Raw genomic sequence first — 7,993 nt, 5'->3', positions numbered from 1 at the left:
AAGGAAGTAGCTTCCCATGCTTCTCCCCTCTTGGAAGAGTCTTCTGGAAGACATGGTGGTCCTGAATCCTTTCTTTAGCAAGCCTGTAGCAGATTGTAGACCAGTCTTTCCAGGAACTAGAAAAGCCCCATTCATAGAGCAGAGAGGTCTCCAAAGCCACAGGTTCAGACCTCTTGAAATGTAACAACTTATTAATGGAGTTAATGTAAGAGCCCATGTCAAGACATAACTCTCTTAGGGGAGAACCAAGAGGTCTTGCATAGAAAACATTTCATTATTCTTTCAGAGGAGAACAATTAATTAAACAGCTACTTTAATTCCCAAGACTTGCTTTGATATATATATAGTGTGTGTGATGTTGTCTTTCTCATCTCTTACATGTGGACTATTGTGTTAATATTTTTTAAAATTTCATTTGAGAGAGAGAGTGCACACACAAGCAAGGGGAGGGGCAGAGGGAGAGGGAGAAGCAGATTCCCTGCTGAGCACGGAGCCTGATGCAGGGCTCCATCCCAGGACCCTCAGATCATGATGTGAACCAAAGTCAGATGCTTAACTGACTGAGACACCCAGGCACTCCAAAGATTTTATTTATGTATTTAGAGAGGAAACAGAGATCAGGGGGAGGGACAAAGGGAGGGAGAGAATCTCCAGCAGACTCACCACTGAGCTCGAAGCCTGGATTGATCAACTCGATCTCACGGCTGTGAGCTCATGATCTGAGCAGAAATCAAGAGTCAGATGCTTAACCAACTGAGCCACCCATGCATCCTGTGTTAATTCAATAATAAATCAGTTTTCTTCCTTTCCATGCTGGTGTGGAAAGGTCAGTATTGGTAGGAAATTTATTTCTACCCACACTGAAGCTAATTTTGTCATCACAGTGGTGGGAGGCATGGTGTTTACAAGTGGGCATCTAGTGCTTTGAGGCCAGGGATGCTGCTAATTCTACAGTGCACAAGACAGCCCTCAATAGTGAAGAACTGTCTGGCCAGAAATATCAACAATGCCAAGGTTAAGAAACCCTACTATAGGCCAGGGGTCTCTTGAGTGAGCTACTGGAATAAAATACTAGGTAGAAAGAGTAAAGGTCCATCAATTCTGCTAAGAAATCATAAGATAGTTTACAATCATTACAGATTTTTTTGAAATATGAATTCATACCTATAACCACTAATATCCAATATCATTCTAAAGTGTACATGTTATGATTTGAGCAATAGATAAAATGTATAAAACCTTTTTAATAAGATGCAAAATGTTCATGTGATGGTATGTAAAAGAATTCCTCCCAAAGATATTCATCACCTATTTTATGGAACCTGTAAGTGTTAATTTATATGTAAGAAGCATCCTTGCAATGTGATTAAATTGAGGGTTTTTAAATGAGGAGATTATCCTAAATTATTAGGATGGACCCTAAACTCAATCATGTGTATCTTCAGAAGAAGGAAGCAGCAAGAGACGTGTCACACACAAAGGAGAAGATGAAATAAGAGCAGAGAGAGATTTGAAGATAGGAATGTTGTGGCCAAAAGCCAAGGAATGCCAGCAGTCATCATTAACTGGCAGAGGCAAGGAAATGATTCTCCCCAAGGGCTTCTGGAGAGAGCATGGTTCCACTGATATCTCAGCTCCAGCCCATTAACACTGATGTGTACTTCTGAACTCTAGAGCTATGGGAAAATACATTTTTGTTTTAAGTCACTAAATCTGTGGTAATTTATTACAATAGCCATTGGAAACTAATAAGTCTTGTTTGATCTAACTTTCTTTTGGACTGTATGTAGATTTAATAAAATATGATATTAATCATTTTTACATATAATCCATAAACATTTTTTTCTTCAGAATGGCACGATTTTAAAAACAAAACAAAACAAAACAAAAAATAAAGCACTTGCAAGTTATTTCTCCCCAGAAATGGAAATTACCTGTTATTTGTCATTTGTTGTTGTTGCTGACAAAGTATTTTAAAACAATTTAAGCCAACATTAACTACCAATCTAAACAAACATTTAAGAACATTAAATGCATTTCACATGCAAGTGCAAACTTTTAGGGCCTCTCAGAAAATGGGAGATCTGGTAACCCAGCACCCACCATCTTGCAGGCCAATAGTTGGCCAATGATGGATAACAGCGGCCCCTTTAGGGACAGGGGTCTTCAGTTCCTATCTCCCCATCCTTACCTGGCCAACTCCACTCCCTGTCCCTACCTGGCCTTTGGATGGGAAAAGTCATCAGCTCCTGATCTTTCCTAATACCCTTTCCCATCACTTTCATGTTCCTTATCTCATAGTCTAGGTTTTCCTCTGATCAGTAGCACCAAGTCCGTGAGGGGGAAAATAAAGGTGAATATTCCAACTGGTCAGTAAAAAATAACAGTAATATATTTATAAACTAAAAACACTCTGGATGATCCCACTCAAGTCCTACTGTAACAGCACTCCAACTAGTCTTAACTAGCTTCAAGCTTATGCAGTCTTTGTTTGCGGACCTAAGTTCTTTGGTGTAGCAGAACTGACCTACTTTTCTGGAAATGTGCAGACCACTGGCCTTGAGGAATGAAGGACCAGACATTCTCAGAAGTTAAGTTCTAACTACATTCGAGAGCAGCCACCACTGATGCTGGCAAGTCTGTTCAGGGTCATCTTGACATAGAGTAACCACCTGAGTACCAGCCTTGCTGCACTAGCCCCATTTCCCACACCTTCCCTTTAAAACCCTCCAGCTTTGCCTGGATGGGAAAGATGGTCTTTGGGACATTAGTCAACATTCTCAGGTTGCTGGTTTCTGAATTAAGCAAGCATTCCTTTTCAATCATCACCTCCCTCTGGGTATTGATTTTCAAGTGATGAGCAGCCAAACATGAGTCTGGAACCAGTTCTCTGTCCCGTAACAATACCAATCTTCTAGGAACTATTTCTGAGAAAGATGGCCATTTTGAAAGATCACTTGACTGGGAATCAAGAGACTAGTGTTCCAGGGTCCAATGTGTTTAATTGACATGAGACTTAAGGCAGGTACAAGCCACTTGCCCTCCCCATGTCTCAGTTGCTATTTTGTAAAACAAAGCAAGGTTCTAGAGAGTGACAGGGAAGAAACAGAACCTAGATGCATGTTCTGAAGGTCACACATCTGTGCCTGGGGCAGTGGAGGGTGGGAAGCAGGAAAAAAGAGGAGATCCACAGGCTGAGTTACAGAGTCTCATGCCCACTTGGATGTGGTGGACCTGTTTACACTCAGTCTGACCTACAAATTAATGCTCAAGCTCCTTCCTGTCCAAGCGAGCAACCATATCTCCAGTCACTCTCTCCTTTAGGCTCTGCCCTGTAGCTGTCCTTGCTTTCTTCCACGTATGCCAATGTTCCTGTTTACTCTAAGCCATTGTGCAGATCTGACTAGACCGTGTTCCTGCTTAAAGTGTTTGAAATACTCCCCACTCTTAGGATCCAGTTCAGTCCCTTTGCTCTGGCCTATGCTCCTTGTGTGGCCTAGCATGTGCTCACTTCAGCATCAGTATGTGCCACATCTGCACCCTTCTCTTTTTATTTTTTTTTTTTTAAAGTGATTCCCTACTGATCTCCTTCCCATTTTACAAATCTGACAAACCACTTCCACTTGGGTCCCTGTGTCCTGCTAGACCCTCTGCCTGAAACTCTTAAGCCTTCCTTACTTAGTCAACAACCACTCTTCCTTTATAATCCAGGCCCAATGCCTCTTCCTCAGAGAAGCTTCCTTATTATTTATGAAGTTCTCAGCTGCAAGTAAGAGAACACTGTGATTTAAATGGTTTAAACAAAAAGATATGTACTTCTTCATGTAACAGGTCATCTGGAGATAGAGAGTTCCAGGGTTGATTCAGGTGTTCGGGTCAGGTTCCTAGGCTCTCACCATCTTTCTGTTCTCACCCTAAGGTCATAAGGTCACAATCACAGTCCTAGGCATCACAGGCAGACCCTCTGCTTCCACAGAAAGGGGAGGCATCTCCCTGTAGGTTATCTGTATGAGGGTACAAAATGTTTATTTCCCAGAAGTACCACCACAGACTTAGCTCCAACTAGCCAGCAATGGTTATAGGAAGTGGGGGAAACAAAGTATATTTTTAGCTTCCAGAATGAGAGGCAGGTTCCGCTAGGAAGAAAACATGAAAACATATAGGCAAGATCAGGCTCTCCCAGGGTAAGTTCTGCCAGCCCCCTATCTACTTTATAATATTTACAATAGGCATCACATAATTATTTTGGTAACTGCTTTGCCTGTGTCCATTTTCCTCCACTGAACTACATGTTTCTTAAAAACAGGCCCAGAGTCTTAGTCACAGAGGTGTATTTTTGCTTATTTCTGACATTTCATGATCAGTAATTCCAACTCCAGAGGTCTCCAGTGGTTCCCAAGCTTCCAATAAAACAAAGTATATCCTATCTGCAATTTATAACATCCACACTTCAAAAGTCTTACATGAAATAGATTCACTATATGCCATGGACAGAGTATCAAGTGAGTACTTGCCAATAATAAAGCCAATTCTGGAGTCAGAGTGCAAGGTCTTAAATTCTGGGCATGACCATTAATTTGCAACAGGACCTTAGGCAACTACTGAACCTGGTACAGAGTCATTTTTCTCAACAGAAATATGGTGACAGTGATGCTAACAGCCGTAAGGTTGTACTGAGGATTGAGTAAATGTAGGTAAATATCTTGGCCATACTTAACTCAAATGATTGCTTTTATTATTGTAATAATGACTGCTTATAGCTATATTATAGCAAGATACTTGCTTCATGTTTTCCTTACCTATAACCCAATCACAAGTGTCTCCAGCAAAAAGGAAATACAAAGGCCTCAGGGGTTGCCCCCCACCCCCAATATTGGAGGAGGTGATTATGAGAACAAAGGGACTGCATAAGAACCATTAGGCATAGGAGAAACAGAATTTTTCATCAGCCTGTTCTCAGAAGGAAAGGGCAAAGTCTACAAACTTCAGTGAGTCTGAACAATTCAGCCAGATTCTGTTTGGATATTAGGCCTCCCCAGAGCAAACAATGGATCTCTTTAACACCTTCCAGCTGAAAATCCTGCAAATCTATTAGGGGAAAAAAAAACAGCTAGCTTTCTTTCTGCACATTTATCATCCTTGTTATCCTTGCCCTAGCCACTTCTGAAATTCAATTCAATATGACAGAACCCATGGTATTGCTTTTCTTTTTTTTAAAACCATGATATTCTGGGAAAATGTAAATATATGGAGAGAGAGAGCAGGTGCACAGGTCACTTGGGGGGAAGCTGACGATGCATTATGGCTTCAAAATTGCCATCACACCTCTCAGAATCAAATTTTCACCTGCCATAGAGCCTTGCTTTCAGAGTGCGCTGTGGTCTCTGGCTCCCCTACTGTGACTTCAGTCATCCCTGAAAAAGCCATCTTCACCACTTTGAGAAGTGCTATAGGCCTGGGCAAACAGAAGCAAGAATAACTGTGTCAACAAAGCCAGGTGCAACTTGAATGCAAGTTTAAAAAAAGAACACCTTTCAAGGGAGAAGACTAAAGATCTGGTTTAGAACAGACTGCTTAACATCCTAATCGGGAATGAACACTGGATTTAAAATTGGCAAAATGGAGGGGGTGGTGGGGTGATTAGGGTGGTAATATATTTGCATTTTCTTCCACCAACACTGGGCAAATACTTGTCATTTATAGTTGGAATGACAGACATAAATAGACTGATTTGACAAGTCAAAACATCAATTAACTAGGTCTACATACAAAGAACTTAGGTAAGGGAAAGGCATAGAACTAGTTAAGTTTAGAGACAACACTTAATTTAATGAAAACGACTGAACAATAGCACTATGAATAGAGAGCCTTCACAGAACACTTTCAGGGTCTGGGTAATTGACTGAAATAGTTGTTTTTCCTATCAGAATAGTTGAACACTTGTCCTCACAGAGAGAATCTAAGTGTAGATGGATGTATTTTCTGTGCTACGTATTTTCTGATATGAGCTCTTTATATGTAGAAGAGTTCTTTGTGAGTCTTTATTCATATCCAGGGCTTAAGTTTTTTCAATAGTCATTAAAGTGAAGAACATCTTTCATAGTGTCAAAAATCACTACTGGCTTAAACTCAGAACTGTATTCATTATTTGCGCTAAGCTTGAAATTCTAATTAATCTAAACCTAAAAATAGTTGACAGATCAGTCATTTAACTAGATATTTAGGTGAACCTAAAACAAGGACAATTTCATGGATAAATATGTCATCCAAATTAGAGAGTCCAAAATAACATTCAGGGTCAAAAAGGAGTGTCTACTAGATTTTTTTTCCTCCCTCAGAACAAAATTTGCTATTGCATATGTTTTTGAGAAATAATCAAACCATGCAAGTATAGAGGAGTGAGAAGAAAAAGTATTAAGGAGAGTAAAAGTGGAAACTAACACAGCGGTGCCTCGGTGGCTCAGATGGTTAAGCGTCTGCCTTTGGCTCAGGTCATAAACCTAGGGTCTTGGGATCGAACCCCACATCTGGCTCTTGGCTCAAGGGGGAGCCTGCTTCTTCCTCTCCCTCTACCTCTCTCCCTGCTCATGTTCTCTCTCTCTCTGTATCTTGCTCTCAAATGAATAAAATCTTTAAAAAAAAAAACTAACACAAAAAACAGAAGCAATACAAGTACTACTACTCAAGTTGTTTGTTACCCTGGAAACTTAATTAAATAGCATCAGTGAAATCTTCAGTGCATCATTGTCCAAGAACAATCAAACCAAGAGACATTCTTCTATTGGATTAAACAGCAAACAAACAAAAAACTTCCATTAAAGAAGGGAATAGAGCTCTCTCTATTATAAACATCATTTTACCCCAAACACTGCCGATATAGACAACAATAAACAGAGCAATAGGGAGGGGAGAGAGGGGGATGAAAGTTAGATTGAGGGTTCTAACATGTACTCAATAGAAGTTTTAAAGGAACAAAGAAGGAAAGATGAAAAAGCATTATTTGAATAAAAGTAGCTGATTTTTCCCCCCAGAATGAAAGAAAATCACAGTTCAGATTAATAGGGAACTGCTAGTGGTGAGAAGGATAAATAATAGTAAGTCCACATGTAGACACATCATAATCATCCCTAAGAAAAATCAAAACAAAACAACTCATATTACCAGGGATCAAAGACCAATTATTTGCGAAGGGATGACAGTTAAACTGAAAACAGACTTTTCATTAGCAGCACTAGATGTCCATTCTGTGCAGTGCTGAGGAAAAATAGTCAATCAAGAAATGTTACCCAACCAATCATTCAAAAATCCAGAACAAAATAAAAAATTGATAGGCATATGAAGATGAAGATAATTTACCCAAACCAAAACAACTATTAAAAGAGAAGTGAACTCAAAGGGAGGGCATGAAGTTTAGAAAAGTAAAATGAGGTGTTGCATGAAAGGAGAAAAGGTTTTCACTCCCATTGACAAGGATGGAAGAAGCCCTCTGTCCCAACAACACACATACAGTTAAGGCATTGCCACCTACTTTGTGGTATCTAACCAACGTTTTTGCATGGAGGATCATAGGGGAAGGGAGGGAAAACTGAATGGGAATAAATCAGAGAGGGAGAAAAACCATGAGAGACTTTTAACTCTAGGAAACAAATTGAGGGTTGCTGGAGTGGGAGATGAGGTAACTGGGTGATGGGCATTAAGGAGGGCATGTGATATGAGCCCTGAGTGTTACATGCAACTGATAAATTATTGAACACTACATCTGAAACTAATGATGTACTCACTATATATTGGCTAAGTGAATTTAAATAAACAATTAAAAAAGAAAACAATGAGGGACGCCTGGGTGGCTCAGTTGGTTAAGCGACTGCCTTCGGCTCAGGTCATGATCCTGGAGTCCCGGGATTGAGTCCCACATCGGGCTCCCTGCTCAGCGGGGAGTCTGCTTCTCCCTCTGACCCTCTTCCCTCTCGTGCTCTCTATCTCTCATTCTCTC

At 40.3% G+C, this 7,993-nt stretch overlaps 1 non-coding gene across 1 annotated transcript; it reads left to right on the top strand.

Annotated features, from left to right (window-relative positions):
- Window positions 1–7,428: 7,428 nt before the first annotated feature.
- Window positions 7,429–7,554, top strand: LOC112820515 (U6atac minor spliceosomal RNA). The gene has a single exon (XR_003207178.1). It is a non-coding gene; the product is annotated as a U6atac minor spliceosomal RNA (small nuclear RNA).
- Window positions 7,555–7,993: the final 439 nt, after the last annotated feature.

Source organism: Callorhinus ursinus, unplaced genomic scaffold (genome assembly GCF_003265705.2).
Source record: "Callorhinus ursinus isolate GAN/ISIS: 27379988/994484 unplaced genomic scaffold, GSC_fseal_2.0 scaffold3, whole genome shotgun sequence".
Lineage (NCBI taxonomy): Eukaryota > Metazoa > Chordata > Mammalia > Carnivora > Otariidae > Callorhinus > Callorhinus ursinus.
This window is presented reverse-complemented; position numbering and strand designations above follow the sequence as displayed.